Here is a 24,881-nt window from a genome sequence, read left to right as displayed (position 1 = left end):
CTGGGAAGAGGAATTCAGTTATCTTTAAGAACAGAACTAATTTGTAATTTTGGTGGCAACAATCAAGGATGTTTTATCTTCTTAAGTCAATTTCCCAGGGAACGTTTTATTTTCAATACAGTCAGCATTTAAAATTTTTTTGTGGTACGTGGGCCTCTCACTGCCGTGGCCTCGCCCGCTGCGGAGCACAGGCTCCGGACGCGCAGGCCCAGCGGCCATGGCTCACGGGCCCAGCCGCTCCGCGGCATGTGGGATCTTCCCGGACCGGGGCACGAACCCGCGTCCCCTGCATCGGCAGGCGGACTCTCAACCACCGTGCCACCAGGGAGGCCCCAGTCAGCATTTTTGAGGGGGAAGGAAGGCTGTTCTATGAAATATTCTAAATATCCTGAATTTCTTACGTATATAAGAAATGATCGGCTTTTTGCGTCCCTGTTTCCACAAGCTAAGTCTTTGAAAACATTTCTCTCTGAAATTATTAGCACATCACTCTTTCTTGTAAACTGATTACTGTCACAAGTGCCCCCAACCCAACTGTCCTCAACTAACAATGGCAGTTAGCGAAAGCCTGTATCTTATTGATGGCAGAACCATAGTTTTTCTAGACACAAGGCTTAGTTCACATCGTGTCAAATCCTAGGTGCCTCTGTGGTGCATTCATACTGAATCAGGGATAGATTTAATAGAATTTCTGTCTGTGTCGTTCAGGATTAAGAATGTAAATTGATGCTAACAGCATGACTGACATCTAGTGGATATAAGCCAGTGGTGCTGTTTACAGCCATGTTTTCTTTTTCCCCCTTCAGAGTATTATTTATATGGAAAAAAAAGTCAAATTTGAGAAACCATTGTCTTAAGTACAGAGTTTTAACACTAGATAGTAGTAAAATGATAGGAACGGGAAGCTTCTGGAAATGAAGAATTCTCCCTTTATAGAGCTTTGAAAGAATGTACAGTAGCTTGAAGTGAAAAAAATGACCACATATCAAAATTTAGTTTTATTTAGTTTGTTGGAAAGGATTGAAATACACTGACATGATAGTAAAAGCTTGAAAATATATAAATATCTATACAGAATTGTAATGCTTGTTATTATTTTTTTACCTGTAATTTCTTTTTGCATATTCACTTATCTGCTTGAGAGCTACTCTGGGAAAGTTCTCATCTGCTTATTCTGATATGAACTATTACATGTGATGGTGTAAAGTTGTTGAAACTGTGGTATTGTTGTAAGACTCAAGTATTGATAATTGACAAGTAGAATGAATTTTAAATTTTTTGTTTTTATTTTGACTCCCAGCAAAATTTCATTTATTACCATAAAAATATGCAAAAGAATTGACTGCGCCAATAGGAAATTTTAAGCACAAAATGTTTTGTTAAAAAGGTGACTGTTTTCTTATAATTAAGGTAGTGGAGTCCAGATGATTTAGGAAATACAATGCAGATTTTAAAGTTGAAATCATCTTTAGGAAAGAGTCCTGGACTTTTTTTTATTTAAGGAGTTATTGCACATAAAGAACAACAGATAAAGGTAGTTGTTTGTTTTGCAGAATGCCATTCCTGGGCAAAGTAGTTTTTAACTGCCAGTAGTAAGAGATAATTCGACATGCGATCTGGTAGATTTTTAAAATGCGAGTTTCCTTGCAGAAGTTTTTTTCAGAAGAAATGACTTTCCTCTTCATTCCCTCTGCTCTCTTAGGGTATATGAAACTTCCAGCAGAGATAGATCATTGTTTTAAAAGGCATTTTGTCAGTGAGAGCAACCCAGCTGTGTAAATTGCATTGTACGGGACTTGCATATACCACATAATAGTATTCACACTAAGAAAAAGAAATGTGGCTTAAGACTCAGGGCAGATGGCTCATGTTTCTTTTTACAGCTAACAGCAGGTCAGACAGACCTTATTCCTGTTCCTTTAGATCATCATTTACTCTAGAATGGTGAGCGAGGAGCTGGCCATGGTGGAAATTTTTAGCAGGTGTAAAGAAGTGGCAAAGTCAAAAGAATACTTACAAGCAATTTCACGCTAACTGAGGAGGAAAAGACTGCAAGTTTGCTAACTGTGTCTTTTATATACATTCATGGGCTGAGACTGAGAAGAGCTTCCTTGGTGATGATGTGAAAAAGCTGATTATTATTACATTGCAATTATAAAGCCAGGCCATTATCTGTCCTCTTATTTTTAAAATTTGAGGTATAATTTACACACTGTTGAAATGTGGTGTTACAGTTGAAGGAATTTTAACAACTGTAGGCACCTGTGTAATCCACATCCTGTATCAAGATTCAATATATTTTCATCTGCCCAGAAAGTTTCCTCCAACCTCTTCCGAGGTAAACTCTGCAAACCCCCCCTCTGCTCCCACCCCCCTTTTTCCAGGCAGCCACTCTTCTGATTTCTTTCATCATGTATTACCTGTTCTAGGATTTAATATAAATGCAATCTTAGGAATCATTTTCTTAAGTGTGATTAGCTTACTCAATTTAAATGCAGTTCAGTTGAATTTAGTTGTTTCTGTTTCCATTTAGTTTTAGTTTTTCTCCCCTTTCAGTACTTGTTTTGAATATGTAGAATTTTATTAAGCATCCATCCCTATATATCTAGAAGCTCCACTCCCTTTCCTATATTCCCACCTGTTCCCCACCACCCACTATGTCTTCTAAGTAACTACCTCATTGTTTTCTCATTTATCCTTCCCGTGTTCCTGTTTTGCCATTTTTCCTATCAGTTTTTCCAGATGGAGAATTTTATTTTTTTATTTTAGTTTTTATTTTATATTGGAGTACAGTTGATTTACAATGTTGTGTTAGTTTCAGGTGTACAGCAAAGTGATTCAGTTATATATATACATATATCCATATTCTTTTTCAGATTATTTTCCCATATAGCTTATTACAGAATATTGAGTAGAGTTCCCTGTGCTATATAGGAGGTCCTTGTTGGTTACCTGTTTTATATATAGTTGTGTGTATATGTTAATCCCAAACTCCTAATTTCTCTCTCCCCCCACCTTTCCCTTTGGGTAACCATAAGTTTGAAGTCTGAGAGTCTGTTTCTGTTTTGTAAACAAGTTCATTTGTATCATTTCTTTTTAGATTCTACATGTATAATATTATATGATATTTGTCTTTCTCTGTCTGATTTACTTCACTTAGTATGATAATCTCTAGATCCATCCATGTTGCTGCAAATGGCATTATTTTATTCCTTCTTGTGGCTAATATTCCATTGTATATATGTACCACATCTTCTTTATCCATTCCTCTGTTGCTGGACATTTAGGTTGCTTCCATGTCTTGGCTATTATAAATAGGGCTGCAATGAACATTGGGGTGCATGTATCTTTCTGAATTATGGTTTTCTCCGGATATATGCCCAGGATTAGGATTGCTGGATTATGATCTAGTTTTAGTTTTTTAAGGAACCTCCATACTGTTCTCCATAGTGGCTGCACCAATTTATATTCCCACCAACAGTATAGGAGGGCTCCCTTTTCTCAGTACCCTCTCCAGCATTTATTGTTTGTAGACTTTTTGATGATGGCCTTTCTGAGGTGTGAGGTGATACCTCACTGTAGTTTTGATTTTCATTTCTCTAATAATTAACTATGTTGAGCATCTTTTCATGTCCTTTTTGTCCATCTGTATGTCTTCTTTGGAGAAATGTCTATTTAGATGGTCCATTTTTTGATTGGATTTTTTGTGTTTTTTTTTTTTTTATATTGAGCTGAATGAGCTCTTTGTATATTTTGGAGATTAATCCCTTGTCGGGTGCTTTGTTTGCAAATATTTTTTCCCATTCTGCGGGTTGTCTTTTTGTTTCATTTATGATTTCCTTTGCTGGGCAAAAGCTTTTAAGTTTAGTAGGTCCTGTTAGTTTATTTTGTTTTTATTTCCATTACTCTAGGAGATGGAACCAAAAAGATATTGCTGTGATTTATGTCAAAGAATGTTCTGCCTATGTTTTCCTCTGGGAGTTTTATAGTATCCAGTCTTACATTTAGGTCTTTAATTCATTTTGAGTTTGTTTTTGTGTACGGTGTTAAAGAATGTTCTAATTTCATTCTTTTATATGTAACTGTTCATTTTCCCCAGTACCACTTATAGAAGAGATGGTCTTTTCTCCATTGTATATTCTTGCCTCCTTTGTTATAGATTAATTGACTATAGGTGCATGGGTTTATTTCTGGGATTTCTATCCCATTCCATTGATCTATATTTCTGTCCTTGTGCCAGTACCATAATGTTTTGATTGCTGTAGCTTTGTAGTATAGTTTGAAGTCAGGGAGCCTGATTCCTCCAGCTCCATTTTTCTTTATCAGGATTGCTTTGTCTGTTTGGGGTCTTGGGGTCTTTTGTGTTTTCATACAAATTAAAATATTTTTGTTCTAGTTCTGTGAAAAGTGGCATTGGTAATTTGAAAGGGATTGTGGTGAATCTGTAGATTGTCTTGCATAGTATAGTTATTTTGACAATGTTGATTCTTCCAATCCAAGAACATGGTATAGCTTTCCATCTGTTGTGTCATTTTCAATTTCTTTCATCAGCGTCTTATAGTTTTTGGAGTACAAGTCTTTTGTTTCCTTAGGTAGGTTTATTCCTAGATATTTTAGTCTTTTTTATGTTATAGTAAGTGGGCTTGTTTCCTTAATTTCCCTTCCTGATCTTTCATTGTTAGCGTATAGAAATGCAAAATTTTTGTATATTAATTTTGTATCCTGCAACTTTACCAAATTCATTGATGAGGTCTAGTAGTTTTCTGGTAGCATCTTTAGGATTTTCTATGTTAGTATCGTGTCATCTGCAAACAGTGACAGTTTTACTTCTTTTCCAATTTGGATTCTTTTATTTCTTTTTCTTCTTTGATTGCAGTGGCTAGGACTTTCAAAACTATGTTGAATAAAAGTGGCAAGAGTGGATATCCTTCTTTTGTTCCTGATCTTAGAAGGAATGCCTTCTGCTTTTCACTGTTAAGTATGATGTTGGCTTGTGTTTGTCATGTATGGCCTTTTTATGTTGAGGTGTATTCCCTCTAGGCCCACTTTCTGGAGAGTTTTTAACATAGATGGGTGTTGGATTTGTCAAAAGCTTTTTCTGCATCTATTGAGATGATCTTATGGTTTTTATTCTTCAATTTGTTAATGTGGTGTATCACACTGATTGATTTGCAGATATTGAAAAATCCTTGCATCCCTGGGATAAATCCCACTTGATTATGGTGTATGATCCTTTTAAGATATTGTTGGATTTGGTTTGCTAGTATTTTGTTGAGGATTTTTGTGTCTTTATTCATCAGTGATAGTGGCCTGTAATTTTCTTTTTTTTGTGATATCTTTGTCTGGTTTTGGTTTGAGGTTGATGGTGGCCTCATAGAATGATTTGAGAGTATTCTTCCCTCTGTAATTTTTTGAAATAGTTTCAGAAGGTTAGGTATTAACTCTTCTCTAAATGTTTTATAGAATTTGCCTGTGAAGCCATCTGGTCCTGGACTTTTGTTTGTTGGGAGTTTTAAAATCACAGTTTCAGTTTTGGTACTTGTGATTGATCTGTTCATATTTTTTATTTCTTTCTGGTTCAGTCTTGAAAGATTGTACCTTTCTAACAATTTATCCATTTCTTCTAGGTTGTCCATTAAAAAAATTTTTTTATTGGAGTATAGTTTCTTTACAATGTTGTGTTAGTTTCTGCTATACAATGAAGTGAATCAGCTATATGGATACATATATTGCCTCCCTCTTGGACCTCCCTTCCACTGCCCACCTGCCCCCCCCACCCCCGAGTCCCACCTATCTAGGTCATCACAGAGCACTGAGCTGAGCTCCCTGTGCTATACAGCAGGTTGTCCATTTTATTGGCATAAAGTTGCTTGTAGTGGTCTCTTATGATCCTTTGTATTTCTGTGGTGTCTGTTGTAACTTCTCGTTTTTCATTCCTAATTTTATTGATTTGAGCCCTTTCCCTTTTTTTCTTGGTGAGTCTGGCTAAAGGTTTATCAATTTTGTTTATCTTTTAGTTTCACTGATCTTTGCTATTTTTTTCTTCATTTCTATTTCATTTATTTCTGTTCTGATCTTTATGACTCTTTCCTTCTACTGACCTTGGGTTTTGTTTGTTCTTCCTCCAGTTGCTTTAGGTGTGAGGTGAGGTTGTATTTGAGATTTTTCTTGTTTTATGAGGTAAGACTGTACTGCTATAAACTTCCCTCTTAGAACTGCTTTTGCTGCATCCCATAAGTTTTGGACTGTTGTGTTTTCATTTTCATTTGTCTCTAGGAGTTTTTTCATCTCCTCTTTGATTTCTTCAGTGATCCATTTGTTGTTTAGTAACATATTGTTTAGCCTCCGTGTGTTTATGTTTTTTACAGTTTTTTCTTGTAGGTGACTTCTAATCTCATAGCTTTGTTGTTGGAAAAGATGCTTGATATGATTTCAGTTTTCTTAAATTTACTGAGGCTTGCTCTGTGGCCCAGCATGTTATCTATACTGGAGAATGTTCCATGTGTACTTGAGAAGAATGTATATTCTGCTGCTTTCAGATGGAATGCTGTATAAATATCAATTAACTCCATCTGGTCTAATTTGTCATTTAAGGCCTGTGTTTCCGTATTGATGTTCTGTTTGGATGATCTGTCCATTGATGTAAGTGGTGTGTTCAAGTCCCCACTTTTACTGTGTTACTGTCAATTTCTCCTTTTATGGCTGTTAGCATTTGCCTTATATATTGAGGTGCTCCTATGTTGGGTGCATATATTTGCAATTGTTATATCTTCTTGTATTGATCCCTTGGTCATTATGTAGAGCCCTTCTCTGTCTCTTGTAACAGTCCTTATTTTAAAGTCTATTTTATCTGATACGAGTATTGCTACTTGAGCTTTCTTTTGATTTCCATTTGCATGGAATACCTTTTTCCATCCCCTCACTTTCAGTCTGTATGTGTCTCTGCATCTGAAGTGGGTCTCTTGTTGACAGCATATATACAGGTCTTGTTTTCATATCCATTCAGTCATTCTAAGTCTTTTGGTTGGAGCATTTAATCCATTTACATTTAAGGTAATTATCGATATATATTTTCTTATTGCCATTTTGTTAATTGTTTTGGATTTGTTTTTGTAGGTCTTTTTTCTTCCCATCCTCTTTTGTTCTCTTCTCTTGTGATTTGATGGCTATCTTAAGTGTTGTGTTTGGATTATGTTTTCTTTTTTGTGTGTGTATCTATTGTAGATTTCTGCTTTGCAGTTGCCATGAGGTTTTGATATAGCAGTCTATATATAAACAAGATTGTTTTAAGTTGCTGGTCTCTTAATTTCAAATGCATTTCCAATATCCTTCATTTGTACTCTCCTCTTCTCATGATTTCTGGTTTTGACATCATATTTATATGGATGACTTCCTACCTTTACTGTATGTTTGCCTTTACTGGTGAGCTTTCCCATTTGTAATTTTGTTGTTTCTAGTTGTAGCCTTTTATTTTCTGCCTAGAGATGTTCCTTTAGCATTTGTTTCGAAGCTGGTTTGGTGGTGCTGAATTCTCTTAGCTTTTACTTGTCTGTAAAGATTTTGATTTCTCCATTGAATCTGAATGAGAGCCTTGCTGGGTAGAGTATTCTCGGTTGTAGTTTTTTCCCTTTCATCATTTTAAATATATCATGCCACTCCCTTCTGGCCTAAAGAATTTCTGCTGAAAAGTCAGCTGACAACCTTATAGGGATTCCCTTTTCTGTTGTTTGTTGCTTTTCCCTAATATTTTCTCTTTGTCTTTAATTTTTGTCAATTTGATTACTATGTGTCTTGGTGTGTTACTCCTTGGGTTTATCCTGCCTGGGACTCTCTGTGATTCCTGGACTTGAGTGAGGGTTTCCTTTCCCAGGTTAGGGAAGTTTTCCACTGTGATCTCTTCAAATATTTTCTCAGGTCCTTTCTCTCTCTCTTCTCCTTCTGGGACCCCTATAATGCATTTAATATTGCATTTAATGTTGGTGCATTTAATGTTATCCTAGAGTTCTCTTAGACTGTACTCATTTCTTTTCATTCTTTTTTTAAAAAAAATTCTGTTCCATGGCAGTGACTTCCACCAATCTGTCTTCCAGCTCACTTATTTGTTTTTCTGCCTCATTTATTCTATTGTTTCCTTCTAGTGTATTTAAAAAAAATAATTGTCCTTATTTTTAAAATTAATTAATTAATTAATTTACTTTTGGCTGTGTTGGGTCTTCATTGCTGTGCATGGGGTTTGTCTAGTTGCAGTGAGCGGGGGCTACTCTTCATTGCAGTACATGGGTTTCTCATTGTGGTGGCTTCTCTTGTTGCAGAGTATGGGCTCTAGGTGCATGGGCTTCAGTAGTTGCAGCATGCGGGCTCAGTAGTTGTGGTGCATGGGCTTAGTTGCTCCACGGCATGTGGGATCTTCCTGGACCAGGGCCCAAACCCATGTCCCCTGCATTGGCAGGCAAATTCTTAACCACTGCACCACCAGGGAAGTCCACCTTCTAGTGTATTTTTCATTTCAGTTATTGTATTGTTCATCTCTGTTTGTTCTTTAAATCTTCTAGGTCTTTGTTAAACATTTCTTGTATCTTCTGTCTGTGCCTCCATTCTTTTTCTGAGATCTTGGATCATCTTTACGATCACTACTCTGAATTCTTTTTCAGGTAGATTGTCTATCTTTACTTCACTTAGTTGTTCTTCTGGAGTTTTATCTTGTTCCTTCTTCTGTGACATAATCCTTTGCTGTCTCATTTTTTCTAACATTGTGTATTTGTGGTCTCTGTCCTGCAGGCTGCAGGGTCATAGTTCCTCTTGCTTCTGGTGTCTGCCCCCTGGTAGGTGAGGTTGGTCCAGAGACTTATGCAGACTTCCTGGTGGGAGGAACTGGTGCCTTCCCACTGGTAGGTGGAGCTGGATCTTGTCTCTTTGGTGGGCAGGCCATGTCAAGAGGTGTGTTTAGAGGTGTCTGTGAGATCAGGGTGACTTTAGGCAGCATTTCTGCTGATGGTGGGGCTGTGTTCCCACCCTGCTGATTGGCCTGAGGTGCCCCAGCACTGGAGCCTGCAGGCTATTGGGTTGGGTCAGGTCTTGGTGCCAAAATGGTGATCTCTGGGAGATCACACCAGTGAATACTTCCTGGGGACTCCGTCTCCAGTGTACTTGCCCCCACTGTGAGCCACAGCCACCCTGCTTCCCCAGGAGACCCTCCAAGACCAGCAGGTAGGTCTGGCCCAGGCACCTATGGAGGCATTGCTTCACTCTGGGTCCTGGTGTATGTGAAACCTTTTGTGTGCCCTCCAAGAGTGGAGTCTCTGTTTCCCCCGGTCCTGTCAAGCTCTTGCAATCAAACTCTGCTGGCCTTCAAAGCCAAATGTTGTGGGGTCTCCAGCTCCTGAAGCCAGACCCCCGGGCTGAGGGGCCTGATGTGGGGCTGAGAACTTTCACTCCTGTGGGAGAACCTCTGTGATGTAATTATTTTCCAGTTTGTAGGTCACCTACCTGGCAGGTATGGGATTAGATTACATTGTGAAAGTACCCCTCCTACCATCTCGTTGTGACTTCTTCTTTGTCTTTGGATGTAGAATATCCTCTTTGGTAGGTTCCAGTCTTCTTTGTGGATGGTGGTTCAGCAGTTAGTTGTGATTTTGGTGTTTTCATGAGAGGAGGTGAGCTCCAGTCCTTCTGCTCCACCATCTTGTCTCTGCCCACTCCCTGCCAGCAACACCATATCATGGGAAGACATGCCTGCAGTGGGAGAAGGTGGAGGTTCAGCATATCCCAGGATTAACCCTACCCTTCAAGGGTTCACAGTAAAACAGTCCAGATGTTGATGTCTCAAAGACCCAACAGCTGAAACCACCTTAACAAGGTATTAACACTGCGGTGTGCTCATAACCTGTTACCAGCTGGAACGGGGGAGAGCCAGGTGAGGCCCTGGAGAAGGAGACACTCTGTGTGTTCTTTAGGAGACTTAATTTTATGCTGCGTTTAGCACCCGACTACTGGCTTGTCTCTTTTGCCTTAAAATAGGGAGAGTTGCCTGAATTATACAGGTGAGTCCAATGTAATCACAAGAGTCCTTTAGAACAGCCCTGGTTAAAAAAAAAAAGAATCCTTTACACAGACATCCTGTAGAAGTCAGTTTCTGTTCTATTCAGAGAAATGAGTTGCTAAAAGTCTCTACGGTGTGTTTTCCTTTATGTAACAGTTCACATTGCCTCCAAATTCACACACTAATAACCACAGAAATTTAAGGCCTGGTCTCTCTTTATCAATGCTGTTAAAATACATCAGATGTAGAATTTTAATTTGTATCTTAAAAAAATAATTTCCATTTCTCTACTGAGAAACTACTTGACTTCACTTGATGTATCTGTATTTTCCCTGAAGTCCTTAAATATATTCACAGGGCCTTTTTAAATGTTCTTCTCTGCCATTTCCAACAGCTCTGTCATCTATGGGTCAGTTTCTATTGAATTTTTTCTTTTTCCTTTCCTGGTATCGGTTATTTTTCTGCTTCTTTATCCATCCAGTCATTTTTTTAGTAGTGGTGGAAAGCATGGCTACTACACTGTTGAGAGTGTGTTTTATAGTTTACCCTTGAGTGTTGAGCTGTGCTCTGGCAAGAAGTTGATTTAAGGGTAGATCAACATGTTCCTCTTGAGACTTTTTTTTTTTAACATGCTTATTGGAGTGTAATTGCTTTACAATGTTGTGTTAGTTTCTGCTGTATGACAAAGTGAATCAGCTATATGTATACATATATCCCCATATCCCCTCCCTCTTGCGTCTCCCTCCCACCCTCCCTCATCCACCCCTCTAGGTGGTCACAAAGCACCAAGCTGATCTTCCTGTGCTATGCGGCTGCTTCCCACTAGCTACCTATTTTACATTTGGTAGTGTATATATGCCCATGCCACTCTCTCACTTCGTCCCAGCTTACCCTTCCCCCTCCCTGTGTCCTCAAGTCCATTCTCTACGTCTGCGTCTTTATTCCTGTCCTTCCCCTAGGTTCTTCATAACCATTTTTTTTTTTTTTACATTCCATATATATGTGTTAGCATATGGTATTTGTTTTTCTCTTTCTGGCTTACTTCACTCTGTATGACAGGCTCTAGGTCCATTCACCTCACTACAAATAACTCAATTTTGTTTCTTTTTATGGCTGAGTAATATTCCATTGTATATATGTGCCACATCTTCTTTATCCATTCATCTGTCGATGGACACTTACGTTGCTTCCATGTGAGACTTGTTTTAACTTTTGTTAGGTTAAATCCGGAGTAGTCTTTATTCTAGGGTCAATGTGGCCCTACTCCTAATATCTGGGAGTTTTTGGCATTTCATTTGAATTCCTGGGGTGAGATCTCTCCTGTCTGGTTGGTTAGAAATCCTATGTCTCTCAATAGTGTGTAGCCTTCAGAAATACCATTGAGATCCCAGCTCCCACTGTGTTTTTTCTCCCTGATCTTGCAGATTTCTGGAATTCCTTCTTCCTACGGAGCCTTCCTCTCTGGTAGTATACTCTGTGAATGACTCCTGCTTCCCCAGCCCTGACTCTGGTTCCTGCCTTCTCACTTTAGCAAGACCACTGTGTCCTGGTTGGTCTCCACCCCTCTGTGCCACAGTCTGGAAAGTTCCTTTAGGCAGAAAAAATGGTGGGCTTTACCTTGTATGTGTGTTTTCCTTCTTTCAGAGATCACAGTCCTGTGCTGCTTGTTTTCCAACATCTGAAAAGTGTTGCTTCATATATTTTGTCCAGTGTCCTAGTTCATGGCAGGAAAGCTGGTTTGTTTCTAGTTAACTCCCCCATGGCTAAAAGCAGAAATTCCCAGCCACTATTTTTAATTAAGAATTTTTCACGGCATCGGGAATTTTAGTAACAATATAACTCCATTTGGATATTGCCTAATACAGCCTAGTTTTATTTGATAACAGAAGTAAGTCAACACTAGGGGTACAAAGGTTTTCAAATTTCCAACATCTAAATACTTGGCATATATGTGTATAACCCCAGAAAGTGGCAAAAATGGAACTTAAAACTCTTATTAAAGAAAATGACACAAAGATATTTCATGATGAAACATTGTGAACGTAGGACTTCCTTTTCACACATTTCTTGCATTTTATAATTGTAAGATTTTTTTAGATTTAGTATATTAGGAAGCCTTTAAAATACATTTTAAAGATAAGAAAATAAAGGTAGGATGGTTTAATGATACAAACGTTGTAAATAGAATTATAATTTGATGTTTCCTAATCATGTGCTTGTGTCAGTAGGATTACAGTATCATGAATGCTTTTTCTTCTTGAAAAGGTGCAGCTGACTAATTATGTCTCATCATATTTTCTTTTGTAAAATCAAACAAGAGTGTTTTTCTGGAAATAAGATTTAAAAAATCAAGGAACAGTTTTCTTTTGTCACTTACGTCATGAGTATTAAAACACACTATACTTATGTGTATATATGTACTTTCTGCTTTGGATCATTATATGGTTGTATGGTGGTACTATGCTTAGATTGGAATATGAACGTGCAGAGGTGAAGTCGAGAGTCGGGGGTAAGTAGAAATGACAGTCCAGGTGGACATAGCAGTGGGAGCAGAAAGAATGATAAGACCCTAGAGAATATAAGATTCAGGAAGGAGACCCATGTGAGCTTACCACAGGGTAGGACTAGGGAACTGTCCTTTTGTGAACATTTACCAGGTATCAATTTTATCAGGCAAAGTGGCATTTTCTGGTTTCAGCTCTGGTCACCAGGGAGCTTACAGTCTATTGAGGAGACAGATGCATAATAAAACTTCATAATATAATTATCCAAATAAGTTTTATTGTGTCAGAGGTTAGCTTTTGTATCAGAGAGAACTATTTGCCGTTATTTAAAATTTATGTTAAAATTCAAATGGATTTCCTTTACAGTTTATGTTTAACTCACAGAGCTTGAGCAAATCTATTTTACATTCTCTTCCACTTTTTCTTTGTGTCGATCTGATTATCTTAGTTAAACAGATTAAATCCCCTTAACAATTTGATCTCTTTTAGGAATTTAGTTAATGGAATTCCCTTAAATATTTTAAAATAATTTGTAAAGTTAACATATTTTCTTTTTAAGCATTTAAAATGTGTAATGGGAAACTATAGAATTCTAGTAATAAAAATTTCCCAATACTTTAAACAACTCTTGAAAATCTAATCAGTTACACTTGGAAATAAAATCAAGTTAAAAAAATGGTTTGACACTCTTAGCAAACTTAACCAGTTTCTGCATACCTTTTAGCTTAAAGAGTGTTATTTCAAACTCAATCATTTATTTAAATTAGAATCACAAGATAAATCTGTCAGATTCTCTAATAGATCTATCTTTTAAATATGGCAAATACTTAAAAACACAGATTATCATCAATTTGACAAAAAGGAATTAGTAATATGGGATTTCTTTATGTTATAATTGTCGTGTTTATTTCCAAGCCTTCCCAGACACTTACCTTCTAAAAGAGACAAGTGTCGTCATAGGTGAGCTGGGGTTGCTAGTTCAACATTTCATGACTATCACATGGTTATCACCTTGGGCAGTTTCTGGCCATGGGGTCTGAGTCTGAGAAGGAAAACCTGGCTATTGATTTATCCTGAACACAAATGGACAAAGGAACAATTTTGTAGTCACTATGACAAGGGAAATCTCCAAGTCTATATAGCCTTCAGGATGATATTCCTTTTGCAACCTATATGCCCTGGGTTTTATCCTCTTACTCAACATTTCCCAACCTATTATAACTTTAATCACTTGCATGGATGAAATTCTGCTTCCCATACTCAGTTTCTGTCACCACTTGATTAGATTCTCCTAGTCTATTTATTGCCCGATTCTTTTTACTTATGATTATTGGCTGCAGCTCCAAGCTCTTCTAACAATGACCTTGCTAAACAAACCAAAATAGAGATATGTGAAAAGTGTTGGGAACATAAGAAAGAAGACCTACTTCCTGTGGAGGTCAAATGCCCTCTCTCTCTGACTCTCCTGAAACCTGTGCTTACTTCTCTTTTAATACTTGGTAAAAGATAGTCTCTTCTTATTATTTTTTTCTAGTAGAACCTGTGAGCTTTTTGAGAGATTGTATTATGCCTTCTTTCACTTTGTATCCTTAGGACCCAGTGCACTGCTGCCATGTAATAGGTGCTTAACAAATATTTGTTGGATACAATCTTTAATATTTTAATGAGTGTCATATTGTCTAAATAGCTTGATTGGAGTGAAGTGAGATTGAAAGCAGGAACACCACTTAAAAGAAAATTTAAATAGTTTCAGTGAGAAATGATGTAGTCAGTGGGAATAAACAGAATAAGATACATTCAGGAGGTATCTATCCAGGAAGTAGGTTTGATAGGATTGATGCCTGGAGGATGTGAGCTCAAGAATGAATCAGATTAGTTTTTTAGAAGACTGGAGAGCTGATCATAATGTCATTAAATGAAATTGGGACTCAAGAAGCACAGCTGTATTTAGTGGAAGATACTGAGTTAAATTCTGAATATGTTGAGTTTGAGGTAATTATGACTTATCAGGTGGAAACTTCCAGTAGGCTGTTGGAAAGAAAGTTCTAAAACTCATCAATCTAGGCTAGAGATGGTATTCAAAATAATGAGCCCACGGATGATAATTGAAATAGCGAATGGTTCAGACTCTCAACAGGGAGTATGTTGGGTGAGAAGAGAAGAATGTGGTTAATTTAACTTTAGGGAAAGTTAAAAATTGTTAACTTCCGGCCTGACAGACGTAAAGAGGTCAGGGAGGTCAACAGATTGAGGAGAAAGATGGGGAAAAGAGGGAGGAAAACACTCAGCCTGGTTGTTGTAGTAGCCAACAAGGAGGGATTAACAAAAAGTAACACATGCGTCAAATAAGGACCAAAAAGAGGCCTTTGGATATGGGAGCTGTGATGCCCAGAGACCAGGTGAGGAAAGGCCATTGTTCATACATTAGTGTATGGAAGTCCTACGCGGTTCCTGTGATTTGGTTGGGAGTCAGACCAACGTGAACTTGAATCCCTGCTCTACCAGTTCTGATGGTTTTGTCTCAGGCAAGCTTCTCAAGTTTTCTGACCCATAGTTTACTCAAGTGTGAGATGGAAGTAAATCCTCACTGCTGCTGCGAGGATGAAGGGAAGTAACCTGTGCTTTCTGGTTAAAGTGAATGACACTGAGAGGATGTACATTTTGACTGAGAGAGAGGATAGATGGGTGATTTTGGAACTTAGGAAGGAGGAAGCAAGTCTCCCCTCCCTTTTTCTCTTATAGCCCTTGGCATCACTGTATACTAACCAAGTCCACACTAGCATGCTAATATCTAATAATAAAGCACAGGTCTCAATTATTTTGTTGTTGTTGTGGACAGGCCTGAAGTTATGACCACTCTTTATAAGCTATTTCTAGAGGAAATATTTTTCAAGTTATAATCACATCACACATGGACCTTGAAGCAAAACCTAGTTTGTAAGTTGAGGATTATCTACATTGGCTTGTCAGGTTGCAGTTATATTTCGCCCTAGTATATAGAAGTAATTCTCATTTTGGTAATTTTGGTAGACTCGTGTGGGGTGTGTGTGTGTGTGTGTGTGTGTGTAAGTATGGAAGTAAAATGGAACAGAGGACAAAAATTCCCAGTGAAGAAGGTGGCATTTGAGAATCACAATTCATATGTAATATGAGGAAGAAGCGTATGAATTTCAGGAGCCAGGAATATTTCCCTAAGTTTTTCTGAAGGTAAAACATGAATTAAATGCAAATTAAACATGACGTTGAAGCCCTTGTAAACGTTATAATGACACAGTTCAAAGCACTTTTAGAAACACTAAAGTTTTGAAGTTTCTTCAGAACTTTCAAGCGTCTCTTCCTATTTATGAAGGTGTGTTTCATGGCCACTAACCTGAACTAAGAAAAAGGTTTCTTTTCTCTGTTGTCTTCCTCCACAACTCTAACCTCTATTTCGACTATCAGTCGTCTGGGAAATGAATAAAGAGTTATGAGCAAATGGCAACTATTTAAAAGTCAGATACTCTAGAAGCCAGGAATTTTAGTTTTTGCAGACATTAACAATTTTATACATTTGATTTTTTTTCCTCTAAATTCTGTATTGTTTTTCTGAACTCAAATGTAGCATCCAACCTTGACTCACAAGGATCTACTGATGTTTTGGGAGAAACCAGCCCTACTTATGTACCAGCTAAGTGAAGGGTATAATGAGAATTCAGCATAAATGAATCGGTTAAAAACCTAGTTTTTTATAAATGGCATCAGAGTTTCAACAATGCTTTATGAAATTAACTTTATAACATTGATTAAAAATAGCACTTTCAGGAATGGGAAAAATGGAAGAAAAAAGGACTCTCTCAAAATACCTTATTTTGGGTTTGGCATCCATATTTCCCTAAAGTAGGTGGGACCATAAAATGGATGTACTGTCCCCTCCTCTCTCCCACTCCAACTTCTGGTTCTTCACACCAGAACATACTGTGGAGTGTTGGCTGCAACAGTGTTCCTCACTGGCAGGCTTTCTTACTGGTTAATTTAGTACTAGGGAGTGATCAGGTAAGTACTGATTGTGGGAAACATCTGTAGGTGCTAGTAAGGTGAGTTAGGTCTTAATTCTCCTGAAGTATGTTGTATAATAGAAATGTTTAAATGGCTCTCTCTTTATCTGAACCCACAGAATCCCCTCTGGAATTGATATCTGAAATTCCTACCCATCTTAACTTGAAGAGTTCCTTCCTTGGTTCTCATCCCTGGTTACCTATTTTAATCTTTTGGTGGAGCTTTTAATGATCTCCATGCCCAGGCTGCCGCCCAAACCAGTTAAATCAGATCTCCAGGTACAAGATGCAGTACCAGTCTTCTTGTTGTTGTTTTAAACTTCCCAAGTCTCTCCAAAGTGCATTCATTATTCTAAACTCTCTTTATGGAACTGGTATTGTAGATTTGGGCCCAGTCAAAGGTAGGGGTGGCTCTGTGGCTGCAGGCTTTTAAACAACTTGATTGTAGGAGGATGCAGGACAGAGATTGGTACCTGCTAAATTGTGTCCCTGCAAAATCCATGTGTTGAATCCTTTTCACTCAGGACCTCAGAATGTGACTGTATTTAGAGGTGAGTCTCTAGAGGGGTAATTAAGTTAAAATGAGGTCATTAGGTTGGGTCCTAATCCCAAATGACCTGTGTCTTTTTACAAAGAGGAGGTTAGGGTACAGACATTCACACAAAAGGAAGACCGTGTGAAGGCATGGAGGATAGGACCAGCTACAAGGCAAAGAGAGAGACCTCAGAAGAAATCAACCCTGCTGATACCCTGACCTCAGACTTCCAGCCTGCAGAACTGTTGGAAAATAAACACCCGATCTGTGGTACTTTCCTATGGCAACCCTAGCAAACAAATACAAGAATCAAAATGATTGTGGGGATGGGGAAGGAAGAAAAGGAAGAAAAGTAAGGAAGGAAGAAAAGGAAGGAAGGAAGAAAAGGAAGAAAAGGAAGGAAGGAAGAAAAGGAAGAAAAGGAAGGAAGGAAGAAAAGGAAGAAAAGGGAGGAAGGAAGAAAAGGAAGAAAAGGAAGGAAGGAAGGTTGGAAGGAGGGAAGGAAGGAAAAGGAAAGAGAAGAAAAAAGAAAAGAGAAAAGAAAAGGAAAATCCTTTGTGAAAATAAATCCTGTGAAAATAAAATTTGTTGATAGCAGCTCTGCCTTGCTGTGTGGACAGGTCTCCTGGGAAGTTCCCTGGTTTAACTGAGAGCAAATGGCTCGGGACTTAGACCTCTGCCTGATGAGTATCGTGAAGATGGGAGGAGGAGTGAAGGTGCTTCATTGATTTCTTGGCTGTGTGCTCTCCAGATACACACCTGACCCAGTGGTTTATAAACATTTAGCCATCAGACTACTCTTCTGGTTTTGTGCTACGATGTTTTCTACAAATGCTTCCTATGAAATTACAGTACAATAAACTATTCAAGGAAGAAAACCATACCCTATTCATTTTTATGAGTTACTATTAAATGACATATAGCAGGTACTCGAAAATGCTTATTGAATGAATGAATACATTGATTAATGAGTGAGTAATAACCTACTGTAAATGTTTAAATTATTAGAATTGGTTTTCAAAAGACTTTATTATCTAGATTCTTTAAAATACATCTTTTCTTCCACTTAGCCTGCTAATACTGAATAATTTCCCACACATTACTTCTGTATTGCTCATATTAAGTATGTGTGGTTTATGTATTTTCCCACCTGAGTTGCCTTCCAATTATGGAATTCTGTTGTTTTTCAAAGTTTGTTTCTCGTGTCTGCTTGGCTATATAAACGATGGATCCCAGTCTACACTCAGCAAAAAAGTACTGAGCCTCTATTCTCTTCCAGGCACTATGTTACATACTAGGAATACACAGATAAATTCAACAAATCTCTCTGTTTTCCAGGGTCTTGCACTTAAACTGGGGAGAGAGACAGATGAATAGTTAAGATATAAAATATACGTGTAATAATAGAGGCAGAAGACAGATGCTGTTGGAAAATAGGGGACATTGAATTGAGATCTACATGGGGGCTCAGAGAAGACTTAATAAAGTGAGTTGAACGGACTCTGGAAGATTATGTGGGAATTACACAGGTGAAGAAAGTGAATAAGGGTGAATCAAGAAAAGAAAATAGCATAGATTGAAGCCCAAGAGATGTGAGACTTTGGAAGTTCTGTAGCACTTGTACGCTTTTATCTTGTGCAGTCTTGAAACCTTAAGAAAAGGGCACTATTAACACTCACCCAGCTTTCTTGTGAAAAGAGGGGAGTGCTAGTTATATAAAACACCCCCAATGTGAAAGAAGCACAATGGTAGAAAAGAAACCTGGGGTCATGCCGTTTCTTGATCTGGTCTCCAGGTGACATCACCAGCTCAAGTTACTAATTTTTGGGGGACTGCCTCTTGTATTTCCCTGTTTGCAAGGTACTTTTCCATACATTGTCTCCTTTGAGTCTCAGAACAAATCCTCTGAGAAAATAAGAGTAAATAATACTCTTCCCATCATGGGGATAAATAAATCAAGGTGCAGTAAGTTTAAGTCATTTGAGCAAACTGACAAGATAGGAAGATGCAGATCTGGGATTCAGAGCTAGGTTCTCTGACCCTTTAATCTAGGCTCATTTCCTTATACCATGTTTTCTTCTGTCAGACATATGAGCAGCTTGGGAGAGGTGAGATTATGGGATTTACTACCTGGAAGTGAAGGGGATTCCCCATGTCTAAAATTTAGGGAGTGATGTCACCTGACACGATGTTTCAGAAGCCTGAGTTCTAAGGAGGTACAATAAGAACAGATCATTGTTCTTATTGGAACATTATGGACATTGTGAACATATGAACATTATGGACATATGGATTTTATGGAAGTACGTAATAGTCAGTGCCTCTCACATGTCCCTCAGTTTAAGATGTTTTGGTAATAGACCACATATTCATGGTCTGCAGTGTCTCAGCAGCAGTGAGATGACCAAGCACATGATGAAGAAAAGAGAAGAATGAAGGTTCTAGGGTCAGATTTGGGTTCAAGTCCTGGTTCCACTCTTGGTGGTTGAGTAAGTATCTTAAGCGTGTGGTGCCTCAGCTTCCTTGACCTGTAAAATAATAATAATAATAAACAGACCTTTCTCGTAAGGTTGTTGTGAAGATCGATGAATCAAGACACATGAAGGGCTTAGAACAGTTCCTGGCAAACAATTACTAAAAATACCAGCGATTATTACTATTATTATTATTCCTTCTCCCATCCTAAATCAGTGGAAGAAAAGGGACAAATCCCATGTGCTCTGACAGTCTTGTTCCAATATCAGTTGATGTTGCTCGATGTCAAATACCACATCACCCTCTAAACCTGTAAGGACGTCCCACCCTGGAGAGCTTTGCGATACTTCTAGGTTTGGTAGAGATACATCATAATCTTATAGAACATTTGAATTTGACTTTTGTAGGCAAGTCTCCAGTTAGAATAATTTTCTACTAAATGTTAAGTTTTCAAATTGTGTCTAAGGTACAATTATTGAATAGCACTACTTCTAATATTTAGAATCAATTTTTGCTGAGGGAAATCTTGAGGGACTGAATAGAAGAAATTTGAAGCAGGTAACACTATGTAAAAGTGTATATTAGGGTGTAATTTTTGGAGATGAATATTATGTGATGGTAGAAATGAGTTTAATTTTACACACTTTTTCTATTGGACTATGTGATAAGTTAAATTTATGCCTTGAAACAGCAAATGTCTTCTTAAAACATGCTATCTTTATAAATTGATGCCCCCCAAAATCTCTCATAAAAGCACAATCTGTGCTTTTTTGCCATGCCAGTCTTGTCATCTGGGAAACACGTGATGTTTATACTGTTTTCAGTGCTCCGTTTGATTTAGTTAGGTGCCCAGAGACCTGCATGAATTGTTAATTTCATATTGCCCACCATGGCCATCCTATGAAGGTTTGCTGAGTTTATAGGAGATCAGTTACAAATGTGATTATACCAGCCATTCCTCAGACCTGACACCAGTTTCAGATTAAAAACTGACAGGCCTCACCCACTCCTGGGTTCACTCACAGGTCACCTTCTTGTCACTTCAGCTCTCCGCCCATTAAAATGACATCTGTGTTCATAAAGGGGCTGAGAGGGGCCAATGAGTTGTTAGAATTGTTGAGGAATAAGAATCAGGTGTCGTCTGCCCAGAAAACGTAGGGCTCAGCCCGGCCTTTAAGGGGCTAGGAGGCCAGCAACACCTGACTGTCCTTCTGGTACAAGAACAGAGGCCCAAGAGGTCACCCACTGTAGCCCACAGAACAGAACAAACATGCCATTATAAAGAATTGGTGTTCACTTCAACAGGAGGAAAGAGGCAAATAGAAGTAGCAGTTTAAAATATATTCTTCCCAGACATTTAAAATAACGCAGTGCTCACAGAAAACATTACATCACCTCCTTTCAAAGAAATACAAAGTGCTTGATAGATCTGATTTTAATTAACCAGTTAATTAAGGCAAAACGATAAGTTTTTCATTTTAAGATGGTATTTATTTTTCTAGATCTAGCATAAAAGAGACAACTAGATAATAAGCCACTTGAAATAATATATTATGTCTGTATTGCTGGTAATTTGGGTAGCGCAAAGCACAGAGTAGGCATTTCATAAGCATGTTGATGATAATACTAAAAAAAGCTAATATACAGAGGAGATACCTGGTAATTGAAAATGCTACAGATCTGAAAAATTATCATCATTAAATACTGAACAGGAAAGCAGATTATTCTTCCTGTCATCTAAGTGTCTTAGATTTTTGAAAACAAAGACGTATTTGTTAAAGTCTTTTTTAAAAAGTATGTAAATGCTTTTTAGATCTACCTGCTTTCAGGGCATGAGCTTCCCAAGGTGTCTGCTCTGTGTGCCTGCCACAGCACTGTGCATGGGACCGGCTCACTGGTACACCGGGCCCACCTGGGAAGGTGACAGGTGAAGGTGAGGTTAAGGCAGGAAAGAGAGACCTGGACCCTCTCCACTACAAACACTTAAAATCTCTCTCTTTCGCACACTGAATTATACACCTTTTTAATTGATGGTTGTTCAGCAGTCAGTTGTGATTTTGGTGTGCTCATGAGAGGTGAGCTCAGGTCCTTCTACTCCGCCATCCTGTCTCCTCCCCTGAAGTATACAACTAAGCGTTAGTTATTCATCTTCAATCAACTTCTTCCCCTATTTGTTGGCCCCCTTACCACACGCAGGGAGCAGCCCATGAAAGATTGGGTGTGGTGGTTAGGTGTATTGCCACCAGAGCTGGCTTTCCTGGAGGTGAACCCCAGGGATGCAATGTATTGATACTACCTGGGTGTCTTAGTCCATTTTGGTTGCTATTACAAAAATATCCTGGGCCGGGGGTGCTTAGACGACCAGCGTTTCCTTCCCCCAGCTCTGCCGGCTGGAAAGCCTAAGATCCAGGTGCTGGCGGTTGCGGCATCTGGTGAGAACCCCCTTTCTGGTTCACAGACGGCCGTCCATGAAGACCCAGGTTCTTGGATGGCTCTCTGGGTCCTCAGATGGTGAAAGGGTGAGAAAGCCCTGTGGGGTGTCTTTTATTTTTTAATTTTATTATTTTTTTAAATATTTACTTTTTTTTTTTCCGGCTGTGCCGTGTCCTAGTTGCGACAGGCATGCGGGATCTAGTTCCCTGACCAGGGATCGAACCCGGGCCCCCTGTATTGGGAGCGTGGAGTCTTAACCACTGGACCACCAGGGAAGTCCCTGTGGGGCATCTTTTAAAAGGTGCCAAGTATGAGAGCTCCATCCTCATGACTTAATCACTCCCCAGAGGACTACCTCCTAATACCACCACGTTGGGGGGTTAGCATTTCAACATATGAATTTGGGGGGGGGAACATAGACATCTAGTCTATGGCACTGGGTGACCTCGGACCACTCAATCACTTTGTGTCTCAGTCTCCTTATCAGTAAAATAGGAAAATAATGATACTTATCTCATGCAGTAGGATTAAATGAGTTGATACTGTGTAAAGCACTTAGAACACTGCCTGGGCATACTTGGTGCTATGTAAGTGTTTCCCAAATCAAATAATTGTAAACTGAGAGTAATTATAATAGTTAACTGGCATATTTGGAAGGGTTGCTATCAGAATTAAATAAAGCAAAATGTAGACTCATATATACTTACTTGATAGTATATTTATTACTATACTATTGCTACTATGTGTGAAATATAATGCTGGGCTGGCTGCAAGGGATTTGGAAACAGATTCTGTGCTCAAGGTGACCATACCGTAGCAGGTGCAATATGGTCACTTGTAAACTTCTCTGTCTGAGACAGACAATACAAGTTCTGGGCTTTAGGAATCCACAGGACAGAGAGGTTACCTGTGATCAGAGGATTAAGAAAAGTGTTACAGAGGGAGGTGGTATTTGCGATGAGTCTTAAAATATAGTTAGATTTTTGGGAGGAAACCAGGTGGACGGTATTTCATTTTAGAAGAGCTATACACACAAATATATATGTGTTGTGAACTAGATTTTAGAAATAATGAAGAGTTTCTGATATTTGTGTAAGATTAAGAATTGTCTTGATTACATTTGAAATTAGAGAGTGAATCAGGTTATGTACCTATGGAGGTTTATATAGTTTATATAAGCCAAGTTACACAGAGTCCAGGGTAAGGACTCATACTTCTTGACTGCCTATATTTATGCCAGACTAGTAGAAAGTCAAATAGTAATAAAAATGGTTATTTGTTGTTTTCTTACTAAACAACAGGCGGAGAGTTAACTACTTTACATGCAGTCTTTCATGTACTCCCCATGGTAACCTGGCAAAGGTAGATACTATGATGGTCTACATCTTGTTGAGGAAGTGACTGAATCATAGAGAGTTATGGGACTTGTGCATGGTCACAAAATTAGTAAGAGACAGAGCCACATCTTTCTTACTGGAGGTCAAGCTACTAATAGTTCAATATGCTGTGTTATAAGATGTGTCAATGACATGGTGGTGGATGAGTAGATTTAAATAACATTAAAAAGGACCAAGCACTGATATCAGTGGTGCTTGTTTGGTGGAGAGGATGGATGAGGTAGTGATTGGGAGGGACCAGAGGGCATGTTTTAGGATGCTGGTGATGCTGTGTATCTTGTTAGGGGATGTTTCATGGGTGTGTTCACTGTTATTTGTTAAGCTTACACTGAGGATTAGTATCTTTTCTGGACAGAGATTATATTTCAGTTAAGAAGTTTATAAAAATTACATGTTTGCATCCAGGTTTGTCAAAGAGGTCCACTAAAACAAGTTAAGGAACAAAGTAAATTAAAAAACCCACTCAGATATACCCACACAACCTCCGGCCATTAAGAGTGATTCCTCCATCTCTATGCCACCTTCTCCATGCCTGCCCCGCCCTGCTGGAAAGGACTTCTAGAGACTACACCGTGAGTTCCTGGGATAAAAAAGCAGAAATGAGAGATAATATAAAGGCACATGTAGTCCAGGTGAAGAAGATGAATCAGAAATGGAAAACCTCTGTATCAATGTTATGCTAAATATCTGGGTAAATAGTCTAGAATTCTATCAAATGTACAGCTAATTGGTTACTATTAGGTTGTTTGAAGAAATTTAATTGATCACTGGATCTCTAATTTTTAAGCAGATGTATGGCAAGTTATATAAAAGCAATTGATTCACAGAAGTCTGGGTATACAATAGAAGAAAATGATTCTTTTTTGTGAATTACATTACCAGGGAGCAAAATATCATCATGGAAACATTGTATATAGGTACCACTGGATTCTGTAGAGAAAGTGACAATAAGATAAACAAAACAGCACCCTACATTTAGTAGAATTAAACCAAACTGAATAATTTTATCTAGTTATTATGAAGTTATAAATACCCATAAATTATTAATAAATGCTGTAACCTTTCTGGAGGAATGCAGTGGGACTCATTAGAGAAGGAAGGGAACATCTGGAAACTCCTTTATTCCTGAGTTAAAAGTTTCTCATTATTTAGACTTTTGATTTCCTCATGCATCATAATGTTATTAATCAATTAGAAATTTGAAGAGAATCTACTTTTTCCCTTAAAAGAACTTTATTGAAGTATTCTGAAAATCAAAAGGACCAAAACACTTAAAGTCCTATAATCTCAAGAAACAGCTGTTACTGGCTTGGTTTACTGGCCTCTAGGATAGATTCTGTAACTCAATATCCCTTTAACACTGTTGGAAAGCAGAGATTATGCTTTTCATTAACATGTACAATATTATTGTTAATTTTTAATAATTCTGGACTCTCTGATTTAAGCTCATAGCTTCTCTGCAAG

This window comes from Pseudorca crassidens, chromosome 2 (genome assembly GCF_039906515.1).
Source record: "Pseudorca crassidens isolate mPseCra1 chromosome 2, mPseCra1.hap1, whole genome shotgun sequence".
Classification (NCBI taxonomy): domain Eukaryota; kingdom Metazoa; phylum Chordata; class Mammalia; order Artiodactyla; family Delphinidae; genus Pseudorca; species Pseudorca crassidens.
Note: the sequence above shows the minus strand (reverse complement) of the source record.